Here is a 14,542-nt window from a genome sequence, read left to right as displayed (position 1 = left end):
AGGGTGACGTATGAGCCCAACAGATCAACGTCACGGACATCAAACGGAACGTACATACGCCAGCTGGACAGTCAGGTGGAATGGGCTCTGAACGTGACACCCGTTCGATGTCCGCGTCCACCTCCCATACCACCGGTGCCACCAGGCGAGAGGCTGGAATGATGGGAGTGGGATCTGAGGACCTCTCCTCTGTATCATACAGCCGGGACAGTGCATCTGCCTTAACGTTCTGGGAACCTGGTTTGTAGGAAAGGGTAGAATCAAAACGGGTGAAAACATGGCTCACCTTGCCTGGCGAGGGTTCATTCTCCTCGCCGCCCGGATGTACTCCAGATTTCGGTGGTCAGTCCAAATGAGAAAAGGGTGTCTTGCCCCCTCAAGCCAATGTCTCCACGCTTTCAGAGCCATGACAACAGCCAGCAACTCCCGGTCCCCCACATCATAGTTTCGCTCCGCCGGGCTGAGCTTCTTCGAAAAGAATGCCCAGGGGCGGAGTTTTGTGGCGTACCCGAGCGCTGAGACAGACAGCCCTATCCCCACCTCGGACGCGTCCACCTCAACTATGAATGCTAAGGAAGGATCAGGATGAGCCAGCACGGGAGCTGAGGTAAACAGAGCCTTCAGGTGACCAAACGCCCTGTCGGCTCCAGCTGTCCACTGCAGTCGCACAGGTCCTCCCTTCAGCAGTGAGGTAATGGGAGCCGCTACCTGACCAAAACCCGGATAAATCTCCGGTAGTAGTTGGCAAACCCTAAAAACGCTGCACTTCCTTTACCGTGGTTGGAGTCGGCCAATTACGCACGGCTGAAATGCGGTCATTCTCCATCTCTACCCCTGACGCAGAAAAGCGGTACCTAGGAAGGAGATGGACTGTTGGAAGAACAGACATTTCTCAGCCTTGACGTACAGGTCATGCTCCAACAGTCGACCAAGCACCCTGCGCACTAGGGACATGCTGCTGGCGTGTAGCGGATATATTTAGAATGTCATCTATATACACCACTACACCCTGACGTCGGCAGGTCCCTAAAGATCTCATCCACAAAGGATTGGAAGACTGATGGAGCATTCATTAACCCGTACGGCATGACGAGGTACTCATAATGCCCAGAAGTGGTGCTAAATGCTGTCTTCCACTCATCTCCCCCTTGATACGCACCAGGTTGTAAGCGCTCCTGAGGTCCAATTTTGTGAAGAAGCGCGCCCCTGTAATGACTCGGTCATACTCGCTATAAGTGGTAGCGGGTAACTGTATTTTACCGTGATCTTATTTAATCCGCGATAATCAATACACGGGCGCAAACCTCCATCCTTCTTCTTCACAAAAAAGAAACTCGAGGAGACAGGTGAGATGGAAGGCCGATGTATCTGTCCCAGAGATTCGGTGACATATGTCTCCATAGCCACCGTCCTCTCCTGTGACAGGGGATAACCGTGACCCTGGGAAGTTTAGCGTCTACCAAGAGATCTATCACATCCCCGGTCGATGGGGTGGTAATTGAGTCGCCTTCTTCTTACAGAAGGCGAGTGCCAAATCGGCATATTCGGGAGGAAGTGGCATGGTGGAAACCTGGTTTGGACTTTCCACGCTAGTGGCACTAAGGAAACACCTACACACCTCCCTGAACACTGACAGGACCATCTTGAGAGCCTCTGTTGCCACGAAATAATCGGATCATGAGAGGCCAACCAGGGAAGACCCAACACAACAGGAAACGCAGGAGAGTCGATCAGGAAGAGACAAATTCTCTCCTCGTGATCCTCCCGCGTTCTCATAGCGATGGGCACTGTGACTCCCCAACCAGCCCCGACAAAGGACGACTATCTAAGGCATGTACAGGGAAGGGAACATCAACCGGAATAATAGGGATCCTAAGCTATGAGCCAAAGAGCGGTCAATAAAGTTCCCAGCTGCGCCTGAATCTACTACTAGCGCCTTATGCTGGGAATGTGGGGAAAACCCAGGAAATTCTATAGATAACACATGAGTGCAAACAGAAGGCTCTGGGGTGAGTTATTGTGCCTACTCACCTGAGACGACCACCAGTGCTCCGCCTGCTACCTCGACTGCCCAGGAGAAACACCCAGCACCGGACAGCAGTGTGCCCTCTGCGTCCACAGTTGGTACATGGAGTGGTTCCTCTGGTCTCCCTCCTAGCAGCCTCCCAACTCCATAGGGGTTGGATCCAGGAGCTGGGTAATGGAATGGGCGGCCCCCGATCTAGACTCCCGCGGGAGGCCAACAGGTTATCCAGCCGGATAGATAAATCCACCAGTTGGTCACGGTTGAGAGTGGTGTCCCTGCAGGCTAGCTCCCTACGAAGTCCTCTCGTAGACTACACCTGTAGTGGTCGATCAGGGCCCGCTCATATCCATCCCGCACCAGCGGCCAGAATACGGAAGTCCAAGCGAAATCTTAAGCGCTCCTACATCCCTGCCTGAGATGGAACAATCGCTCTCCCGCCGTCTCCCTTCAGGTGGATGGTCAAAGACTGCCGGAAGCGGCGAGAGAAGTCATCATAATTATCCAGGGTAGATCCTCTCTTCCCCAGATGGCGTTGGCCCTCCAGGGTTTTACCAGTCAGACAGGAGATGAGAGCGCCCACCCTCTCGTGTCCCGAAGGGGACGGATGAACAGATGCCAGGTATAGCTCAGCTGTAGGAGGGAAACTGACACCCGGCTGCTGTTCCGTCATACGCTCCCGGGAGCGAGAGCCGAATTCCACTGGTTCCGACCGGTGGAGGGATGGATGGTGGTGTAGGTTGAGGTGCGGGTGTTGGTGCTGGGTTATGATTTACCGGGAGACCTCCTCTCTCCCATCTTTCCATAGTTTGCAGCACGCGATCCATGGCTGTCCCTAAACTATGCAACATAGTCGCGTGCTGTTGAACCTGCTCCTCTACTGGGAGAGAAGGGCTGGCTGCGCCTGCTGACTCCATTTGAAGTTAGGTCCGTGATTCTGTCAGGGTTGTGTGCGGAGAATAYTTGGAGTCAAACGCAGGACACAGGTGTTGAGCGAAACCACAGAGTTTTACTCAAAATAAATGCACAATTCCACAAATGGAAAATAAACAGATACGTACACGTATCAAATACAACACCTAACGCACAAACAATCACGGACAAACAGAAATGAAAGCCAGAGGGTTAAATAGGGAACATGATGGGGGAATTGAAACCAGGTGTGTATAATACAGACAAAACAAAACGAAACTGAAAAATGGATCGATGGTGACTAGAAAGCCGGTGACGTCGACCGCCGAACACCACCCGAACAAGGAGAAGGGCCGACTTCGGCGGAAGTCGTGACACATTGACCCTTTTTGCACTAACTTTGACTCATCACATACGCTGCTACTACTGTTTACTGTCACGGCCGATGCTGGAAGAAGACCAAGGTGCAGCATGGTGAGCRTACATTTACCTTTTTATTTCAAAATATTGCCAACAAAACAACAAATGAAAAACAACCGTGAAGCTTACAGGGCATTAGTGCCACAAACAAAGTTAACTACCCACAACGAAAGGAGGGAAAAAGGGCTACCTAAGTATGGTTCCCAATCAGAGACAACGATAGACAGCTGTCCCTGATTGAGCACCATACCCGGCCAAAACATAGAAATACAAAATCACAGAAAACAAAACATAGAATGCCCACCCCAAATCACACCCTGACCAAACCRAATAGAGACATAAAAAGGCTCTCTAAGGTCAGGGCGTGACAGTTTACYATCTGTCACTTTATTCCAAGTTATATGTACATATCTACCTCAAYCAGCTTGTACCCCTGCATATCAACTCAGTAACGGTACCCGTGTATATAGTCAATTTATCGTTACTCATTGTGTATCTATTATTACTTTTATTACGTGTTACTACTTTTCTATTATTTCTCTATTTTATTTCTCTCTGCATTGTTGGGAAGGGCCCTTAAGTAAGCATTTCACTGTTAGTTCACACATGCTTATGAAACATGTGACAAATACATTTTTCGGGAAAAAATTGTTACGTGGGTATATGGTCTATACCAGCGTATACCCTGCATTACACCACTGGTCTTGACCCTACAGGTGATTACAGTAGTGTTTTTGCTTTCAGAAAGCCCACCAATAAGTATACTCTTAGAAAAAAAAAGAGTCCTATCTAGAACCTTAGTGTTCTTCAGCTGTCCCCCATATGAGAACCCTTTGAAGAACCCTGTTTGGTTGCAGGTGTCATGACGTTGGCCTGATGGGGGAGGTTTATGACCCCCATAAATAACTTCCCCCCGTTTCTCTCTCTCTACTCTATAGAGTTGACTCTGGGAAAGCCCTTTGTTAACATAGAGATTCTGGGGACATCAAAAGGTGGGAAACGGAACCATATTTCGGTAATCCAACAAGTTGAAAATATGCGTTGGGACTTGATTACTGATGATAGGACGACATAAACTGTATTTTGGGAAGTCTACACATTCTAGATATCAGAGTCACATGGAATTGTTGTGCAATTTAAATGTTTAAATATGAAACTATTTGTGAAAAGATGAAATGTAATTTTAGCTTCTAAATGAGAGAATTGGTTTGTCACAGAGAAACTCTGCTCACTCAGAGGCCCCGCCCAAGTGAACAGACACTGGTTGTAAACTATGAAACACGGCCCCCTCTCCCAACCCTATATAAGCCCCTTTACGAAAATGTAACTTCCTGTTCCAAGGASGTGCAGATTTGAGGTCCCCACGTTGAAAGGACAAAGACCACCTACAGAACTAAGCCAACCTCAGCAAGAACCTAACGAAATTAGTATCGAATTTCAACGTGAAGGTGCCGACCTACACACCGAAAGGATGAATTTCGACTATACCAGCCAGAATATAGCATGAGCTTAAAGTATGGCAACTTGGTATGAACTTTGAACTCTTATTCACTAAAGAAGTGATACCGCCTAGCCATTGCGTTAGCGCAGCAACTGTAGACGTGGGCTAGGAGAGGACGGACAGAGTATCTCTCCTACCACACGACGACAGTACTACCAAGTAACCGTTCTACCACCAGACATTCTTCAAAGGACAAACCGGCCTTCCATCTACGACCAACCGATCAAAGCGCAGCTCAGAGTAAATATTTATTGCATTTTCCTTTTCCAGATGGGCGGTCATTAAGAATGTATAAGATTCTGTATTTACGATAGAGTAGCTGCCTACGGCCCGATAGCATAGCTTCTCCCTTTGTTACTCAGTCTTCCCGCTCTTTCATTCAAAACCCAACCCCCTTTATTTGTGTAACCAGCYGTCATATCTGTTTCGTCCGCTAGGGACGTTTTCCTATATGACATAATTTGTAATCAATGTATGATCCATTCTGTGTAGATGTAATTCTGTGTGAATTATTTAGGTATTTAGTAAATAAATAATTAAACCAAATTTTGTATTGCTGATTCAACTTGTTAGCCAGGGTTTGTGAAGATAACCAAGAATGTACAACTTTCAGATGAGACTGAATAAGGTGACGATTAAATATTGACTGCTTTTGATGTAAAAGATTACCAGGTCTTTAAGAGTTTATTCAGAAGATAACAGCTCTATAAACATTATTTCGTTGTGCCCCAACTTTTTAGTTAATTACATTTACATGATTAGCTTAATCAGGTAATATTAATTGCAGAGAAATGATTTTATACAATAGCATGTCATATCACTTAATCCGGCATAGCCAAAGACACGACACAGGTATAACCCCTTTGGGTTCCATGTAGAACCCTTTCTACAGAGGGTTCCACATAGAACCCAAAAATGGTTCTACCTGAACCCAAAAAGTGTTCTACCTGGAACCAAAAAGGGTTCTGCTATGGGGACAGCCAAAGAACACTTTTTTTCTGAGTGTATGCAAGATAGTCACATTAATAACAATAGGCGGAACAGACTCCAAAAGACACTCATTTAACTCACTGCCCTGCTCACGCCAGACAGTGCAGCATAAGCACACATTTTTGACAAATTTATAGAAAATTGTTCTTACAAGGATTAACATGACCAAGCATTATCAATTCCCTACTCTAGTGATGTGAGCAAAGCACAGACATTTTTTAAATCTGTGATGTGGTGAGGTTGGACCCAGGTACAGAGAAGAGACCAGACGAGGAAATCAGTGGTTAGGGATAAATGTAATACTTTAATGAGAAACGGTAGCCACAGGATCACAGTACACTTGAAAAACAAGACACCACATCTCAAAAACTCACTCCAGGATAATTGTATCTAAGGGTGTTCATCTTCAATTAAGTACATATAAACATTGAGGAAGTTTAAAACTAATGATTTGAGGGAGTACAGTGGAATCATCATTATTATTAGGTTTTGTTTGTTTTTAACCTAGGGTTTGCAAATACCCACACACAAGAAATAGTGTATAATTATTTGTTGATATTTTTTAAATACTATGTTTGGATTGGTGTGTTCTATTTCCTTTGGGTTTGGTGAGATTTCCATTTGTCTTAGTGCCACGATATCTTAAAGGAGATTTCCTTTACTCACGCACACACATGGAATTTTAGAAGTTTTATTTTCTGAGTTTTAATAAAACACGTGATTTCTTTTGATAAAGGAATGTTCTGGGAACCTGGGATACAACATGTAGAAAATGTTTGACGGTTTTTCTTTCATTTGTCTAATATAGTAAGAAACACTTCTTTGAAGGGGTGGTATGACTTATGACCTCTATCATGACTTTCCTTTGTGGTTTGATCAGCCTCATTGGAAAGTGTTACGCACGCCTCTGAGAAGAGGGAACGCAACTCCCTGCTACAACCCAACTCTCTGTGAAGTGCAAGAGGTATGAACTGTAGGTGGGAGAAAGGACGACAAAGGCAGAATTTACCGTTACTAGGATTTATTTCCTACACGGTAATATGGGGAAAAGGGGCTGGACGGAACCAAAGCAAAGAAAGTAAATATCAAAGCTCCCCCTCTCCTATCTAACCTGCCTACTCACTTAACTTACCTAACTTAACACCACCTGGTGCCCTAAACCAAAATACAGGGGGTGGTCCGCCCAGGTCTTACCTAGTGTCCCTAGACAATGAATATACTACGGGTATATGTATGCCCGCGGGCCTCTTGCCTAAGCACTCCCTAAGTGCCTTCCCCTTCCCCCCTGGGAACAAATGAAACAGAATAATTATTAACAATTTCACAAACACTTTACAACAAAACTGAGTAAACTAACTCAGGCCACTAAAGAACAACAAACACAGAACATAGCAAAGCTGCTACCAACAACAACTAACATAGTAAATTAACCCAAAGCCATCAGCCTCATCTCTTAGCAAATATCTCTCTCACAATCAAACTCTCTGCATTCCTCAGCCTACAATGATCTCTCTCTCTCTCTATCCTCTCTCTCTAATAATTTCTCTCCCTCTTAAACAGAACACTGGCTTTTATATCTTCAGGTGGCTATTAGCTGATTAGAGTCAGCTGTATCTTGACGAGGGGGTGGAGTCAGCTCCAATCATCAATTAGCCTGGGGTCGACCAATCAGCTGGTTGGGGAGAACTCAGGAAGCAATGTCCTGAAACACACACTCAAATACAAAAGCTACAACACAGAAACTGGGGAACGTAACAGAAAGCCATTTGGATAATGAATTTAAGGTCATTTGTAATATTGATTTTAAGGTAATTAAACTGACCATCAAGGGCGAGTAACTTACAGAATAGGAGTCAAAGAAGGTCAAGATGTAGGATTTAAGGTAAACATTAAACAATTCCCTCGGAAAGCAAATAGCTTTACAGGGATTGGGTTAGCCAGATTGAAGTACTCGGCCAACACACCTCGGTTCACTTTAACTCCTGATGAGCACCAGTGTTACAGATCCAAGAAGGGCCCAGAGAACTTAGGTGATTTTAATGGCTGTAAGGCAATCGTTAATGTGGCTGACTTAGGTTTGGAAGTACAGGAGAAAATTCTTAACCTCAGAGCACCTATAACTGGTGTATGGTGGGCTTGTACCAGCAAAGGACGCATACAATAGACACTACCAAAAGGGTGGTTAGGAACTTGCGCCCCAGTGTTATTGGTCCAGCCAGTTCGAGTTAGTCATCAGAGGCCAGTTATAGGAGGCTACAGTAGGCACAGGAGGAGTTTTGACCAGGATGGGAGTAGCCTTGTCTAGATGGATGCTATTGGCATCCCCAGGGAAGTTCCAGATGAATACAAAGCTATGAATCAAATTAGGTGAAGGCTTTACCACTACGTTCTTTTGGTGGTTGACAATAAATAAAAATGTGGATTGGATTAATTACATCTATTATAATCAACAGAGATTCATGAATGAAACCGGGGATGCAGTAAAGGGGTTCTCTAACCAATTATCCACCACCTCCCTCATGACCTGGTAAAATAGACTGGCTCTCGATATGTTATTGGCAGAAATTATAGAAGAATGATAGGGGTTCATTGCTGTACGTTTATTTTTAATAACACAGCTCCAGATAGATCAGTGACCAAGGCCCTGGCTGGTTTAACCACATTAGCTCATGAGTTAGCAGAGAACTCTGGGGTGGATACCTCCCTGACTGGGTGGTTCGATAGTATGTTTGGAAAATGGAAACATTTTGTAATTACCGTATTGTGGGCTGCTTTCACCTGTATGAGTGTGTTGGTGTTGTGTGGATGCTGTTTGATCCCATGTGTGAGAGGTTTAATCACCAGGACTCTAGAGAGATCGATGACGCAACAAATGATGAGGTATGGACCGATTCCAAGCTCCGACCAGTGGGATGACAACTTCATGTCTCCAGGCCTAGTAGATGGCTCTGTTTCTTTCAACCACGAGGACCCCATGGTGGATGAGACTATCTTCAATGTTTAGACAGACTGTTAATTTAATGAAGATTATAATGAAAATCCTAAAAAGAAGAGTTATAATTGGATATAGGCCTAGAACAGTCATTGATGAGTATCTGATGTAAATACATGTACTGGTTTTGTTTGCTTTTGTGTAACATTTATGACTCCATATGACGGTTGACGTATCAGTGTGTAATATTTAGTCAAAGGGTGGATTGATAAGGGAATTTATATGTTTAAGGTAATGACTAAAGAATTCCACCCTGAAACGTAATTATTAGATTATGTAACACGTATAAGAATAATTAGACTAACGCAATTATTAGACTATGTAAAATGTATTAAGAATAATTAGACTAAAGTCCAATAAGGTTTGGTCGAGACAAGTTAGGGAGAAATGTGTGTGTGACTAAGAAAACACAGAGGACAATTAAACTATACATGACCTGACCTGGTTGGAACTTTGAAAAACTTACGACAGGAAAGAGACACTGTCAAGGTCCCTCTAATCTTGCGAGGGAGGGAATGGTATGGAACTGCCAGCTTGGTAGTGATATACGAGGAATGTGAACTGTGGGGAAAGATACATCCCACCTACTGTTTGTGTGTCTGTGTGTGCGTGTAATCCCCCTACTGTTTGTGTGTCTGTGTGTGCGTGTAATCCCCCTACTGTTTGTGTGTCTGTGTGTGCGTGTAATCCCCCTACTGTTTGTGTGTCTGTGTGTGCGTGTAATCTCCCTACTGTTTGTGTGTCTGTGTGTGCGTGTAAGTAGGTAGGGGGGGGGGAGTTATAAAATGACATGTCTTTGCATTTTTTTACTTTAGAACGTTCTCTGAATAAACTTTACGGACCTTTTGCTGAAGCTGAGTCTTTGCCTAATTATTATTAAACCCCGGGTCTTACAAACCTCGGGGATTGGTCAAAGCTTAAATAATTGTTCAGTTATCATCATTGGGATTGAAAATTCTCGTGACACACCACAAACCGAAGCTGGCAGTAAGACCACATTCAACGAGCTGTRTAAGCAATCAAGAATAAGCAATCAAGAAAATACCGATGTATTAAACTAAGCATAGGTGATTTGATGATGTTGAAATGTGTAAGTTGAAATGGTGCTGGAATAGTGGAGGCAGCTACTGTTTTCTCTTTGACTTGCGATATCTCTCCGTGGTTCTAAATCAATGGTTGTTTTGGTAGTCCGAAAACGTCGGAAACATGAACTTGCTTGGCCATGCTGTAGGTCATGTAACCAGGGGCGCAACTTTCACTGAGGATGGGGGGACATGTCCCCCCCCCCCCACATTCTGAAATTGCATTTTTGTCCCTCCAAGTTTTGTCATTGGAATGTGATACAAAACGAGCCAACGGTGTGCTTTAAGACCATGTGGATGCCTCCGAGCAGTCGGGTAGGCTGTTTGAAGTGTTTARAAAACACATCTCAAAACCAAAGTTGCGCACCTGAATGTAACTGTTTGTTATACTTTGTGGACTCCACCGGACAGATGTTGCTCTCCTGTTTTATTATGAAAAAAAGGTGTGGTTGAATGTATTTTGCCACTGTGTCTTCTTATTGTCTCAACCTTTGGCCTATATATTATTGTGGCAAGGCATAAGAACTAACAGGTTATAGAGCAAACAATGCAATTATCACAACATATAGGTTGCCATATGGCTTTTTCCCCCTGGCTTTGGATTCACCAGTGATTTTACTGATGATGTAGGCTAAATCAAGTGTTATCAAGTGTTGATCAAATGTTATGGAGCGACTGCTTTTCTGCCACTGCTCTTCTCTTTCCATCACTTGGAAATTCCTATTACATTACACTACGACACCCACAACACCTGTGAACCCAGAACAACTTGTCAAAAGAGCCATGATACAGAGCATAATACACAATACAGAGCACCCAGCAACACACAGAGGCAGAGCAAGCTGAAAGGTGAAACTACATGTATATTTCAGGGTGATTAGTGTGCATTCGTTGGTTATGAACATGAATCAGCTGGGAATAAAAGAGCTGTGAAGCACATACTCAGTCATACATACAGCACCATTAGTAGGCCTACAATCGAGGATGGAAGTGATTGTATATAATATATTAACAAAACTGCAAGTGCTATGCATTGTGTTTATTTGTTGTAAAAAGTAAAATATGTGTACAAATGTAAAGCAAGTCGACAAACCCTAATGTGGAGGAGTTAAAGGAAAAATCCACTCAAAAAATTTATTTAGGAATTGTTTTCATTAGTCCACTGTTGATACAGTCCCAAAATGTTTTATATGTCAGCAGTCAAGTTTTCAGGACATAGTATTTTCAAGAAGCAAAGAGTCTGTCACGCCCTGACCTTAGAGAGCCTTTTTATATCTCTATTTGGTTAGGTCAGGGTGTGATTTGGGTGGGCATTCTATGTTTTCTGTTTCTTTGTTTTTGGCCGAGTGTGGTTCCCAATCAGAGGCAGCTGTCTATCGTTGTCTCTGATTGGGGATCATACTTATGCAGCTCTTTTCCCCACCATTAGGTTGTGGGATCTTGTTTTCTGTTTAGTGTTTCTGCCTGACAGAACTGTTTGCTTTCGTTTTTGCTTTTGTTATTTTTGTTTGAGTGTTTTTGAATAAAGAATCATGAACACTTTCCACGCTGCACTTTGGTCCAATCTTCCTACCACCAACGAGAGCCGTAACAGTGTCACTTGCCACATCAACATGATGGTGTGTTCTTTTTATAACAAATAACCACAATATCACTTACAGTTTTGTTAATATATTATATACAATCATTTATTTGGGAAAGGAGTAAAAAAATTGCCAATTCTTCACACATGAATGGTAATGTGATACAAAGGTCACTAAACCTAATGAATTGAATGAAACGCAGCAGAGTGCTCATTTGGCCTGCAGGCCGCCTGATCCAGACAATAGCACTAGACCAAGTTGCCCCACAAGTTTGACGGGATTATTGATTAGGCCTACCGTCTCAGTGTATAACACAGGAGAAGCATTCAAGTTAAGTCACCCTCAAATGACTGTCCCTTTTTAGCAGCACTTGTCCTTCGGAAAGTAATCGGTAGAAMGTTCTTATTAAATCGGTATCGCTTACATCACCGAGCAGTGCACGAGAAAGAGTTGAATCATGATGACGTCATTGATCTTCAGGTCGTAGCTCTAGAAAGAGGCCCGTGTTTCCGACTTACAATTCCGAGTTGGATGACCGTTCAAAACGTATTTCCCTGCTGGAGCTCGTTTTTCCAGAATTCCCAGTTTTCTTGAACTCACTTTAGTCAAGTTTTTTGCAGTTCCGAGTTAACAGTAGTCTTGAGCGAGGCACAAATCATGCTTCATTGACAGCATGGCCCATGTTGAATGTTTATCATTTTAAACTTGGAAAAGAGACACTTAATCCCAGATGTGGGACCACACAGCCACTCCACTGACTAGCAGTCTAGAGATTGCTTTGCAATGCTTGCAGTTAGCCACTGTCACTGATTCGTTACAAACCACTCATTGTTGAATTTGCGATTTCCAACTTGTTKTGTAATGTTTATGTCCAATGGCCGATGAGCACCGATACATTTGACCTATTACCTAAGGTAACTGAGCTAAATGACTACCGCCCCGTAGCACTCACTTCCGTCATCATGAAGTGCTTTGAGAGACTAGTCAAGGAACATATCACCTCCACCCTACCTGACACCCTAGACCCACTCCAATTTGTCCACAGACGACGCAATCGCAATCACACTGCCCTAACCCATCTGGACAAGAGGAATACCTATGTAAGAATGCTGTTCATCGATTACAGCTCAGCATTCAACACCATAGTACCCTCCAAACTCGTCATTAAGCTCGAGACCCTGGGTCTCGACCCCGCCCTGTGCAACCTGGGTCCTGGACTTCCTGACRGGCCGCCCCCTCCACTTCGCTGATCCTCAACACTGGGGCCCCACAAGAGTGCGTCCTCAGCCCCCTCCTGTACTCCCTGTTCACCCATGACTGCGTGGCCAAGCACGCCTCCAACTCAATCATCAAGTTTGCAGACGACACAACAGTAGTAGGCTTGATTACCAACGATGACGAGACAGCCTACAGGGAGGAGGTGAGGGCTCTGGGCGTGTGGTGCCTGGAAAACACCTCTCACTCAACGTCAACAAAACAAAGGAGATTATCGTGGACTTCAGGAAACAGCAGAGGGTGCACCCCCCTATCTACATCAACAGGACCGCAGTGGAGAAGGTGGAAAGCTTCAAGTTCCTTGGCGTACACATCACTGACAAACTGAAATGGACCACCCACACAGACAGTGTGGTGAAGAAGGCGCAACAGAGCCTCTTCAACCTCAGGAGGCTAAAGAAATGTGTCTTGTCACCTGAAACCCTCACAAATTTTTACAGATACAGAATCGGGTTGTATCACGGTAAGACGGTCGTGCGGTCTGTCCAACGCATTACCGGGGGTAAACTACCTGCCCTCYAGGACACCTACAGCACCTGATGTCACAGGAAGACCAAAAAGATTATCAAGGACATCAACCACCCGAGCCACTGCCTGTTCACCCGCTATCATCCAGAAGGCGAGGTCAGTACAGGTGCATGAAAGCGGGGACCGAGAGACTGAAAAACAGCTTCTATCTTAAGGCCATCAGACTGTTAAACAGCCATCACTAGCACATTAGAGGCTGCTGCCAATAGGCATGGACTAGGAATCACTGGCCACTTTAAGGAATGGAACACTAGTCACTTTAATAATGTTTACGTATCTGGCATTACTCCTCTCATATGTATCTACTGTATTGTATACTATTCTACAGTATCTTAGTCACTTAATAATGTYTACATATCTTGCAGTACTCATCTCATATGTATATACTGTATTCTATACTATTCTACAGTATCTTAGTCACTTAATGTTTACATATCTGGCATTACTCATCTCATGTGTATATACTGTTTTCTAGACTATTCTATGGTATCTCATTCACTTAATAATGCTTACATGTCTTGCATTACTCATCTCATATGTATATACTGTTTTTCTATACTATTCTACTGTATCTTAGTCTGTTCTGCTCTGACATCGCTCGTCCATATTTAATTAATTCCTACTTAGATTTGTGTGTATTGGGTATATGTTGTGTAATTTGTTAGATATTACTTGTTAGAGATTACTGCACTGTCGGTGCTATAAGCACAAGAATTTCGCTACACCCCCAATAACAACCACAATTTGATTGGGTCTTCATTGCAGCAGCTGCAGCCAATTGCTTTATGTGTCTTTCTGATCATTGTACCCTCAGTTGATATCAAAAAGCCATGGTCAATCCAGAAAGTCAAATCACCACAATTTCTATAGTTCAAGGAACAKAATGATTTTTGAATTTAACCAGGCAAGTCAGTTAAGAACAAATACTTATTTACAATGATGGCCTACCCAGGTCAAACCCGCACGACGCTGGGACAATTGTGCGCCACCCTATCCCTCTTGCACTGAGATGCAGTACCTTAGACCGCTGCGCCACTCTGGAGCCCCTGATGACAACACAATGAATACAATTCAAACTGATACGATTTTGCACCATACGTTTTCAGGATCCTTTAATTGTACTGTTGATTTATTTAAATCATGTTTGCATTGACGATGGAAGGTATAAAGCAGATGCAGGTGTCTTGACCAGCCGCAGGTTTAGTACAGCGTCGGAAACCGCGCACCGTCTATGCC

The sequence above is a fragment of the Salvelinus sp. IW2-2015 genome, unplaced genomic scaffold (genome assembly GCF_002910315.2).
Source record: "Salvelinus sp. IW2-2015 unplaced genomic scaffold, ASM291031v2 Un_scaffold515, whole genome shotgun sequence".
NCBI classification, from domain to species: Eukaryota; Metazoa; Chordata; class Actinopteri; order Salmoniformes; family Salmonidae; genus Salvelinus; species Salvelinus sp. IW2-2015.
This window is presented reverse-complemented; position numbering follows the sequence as displayed.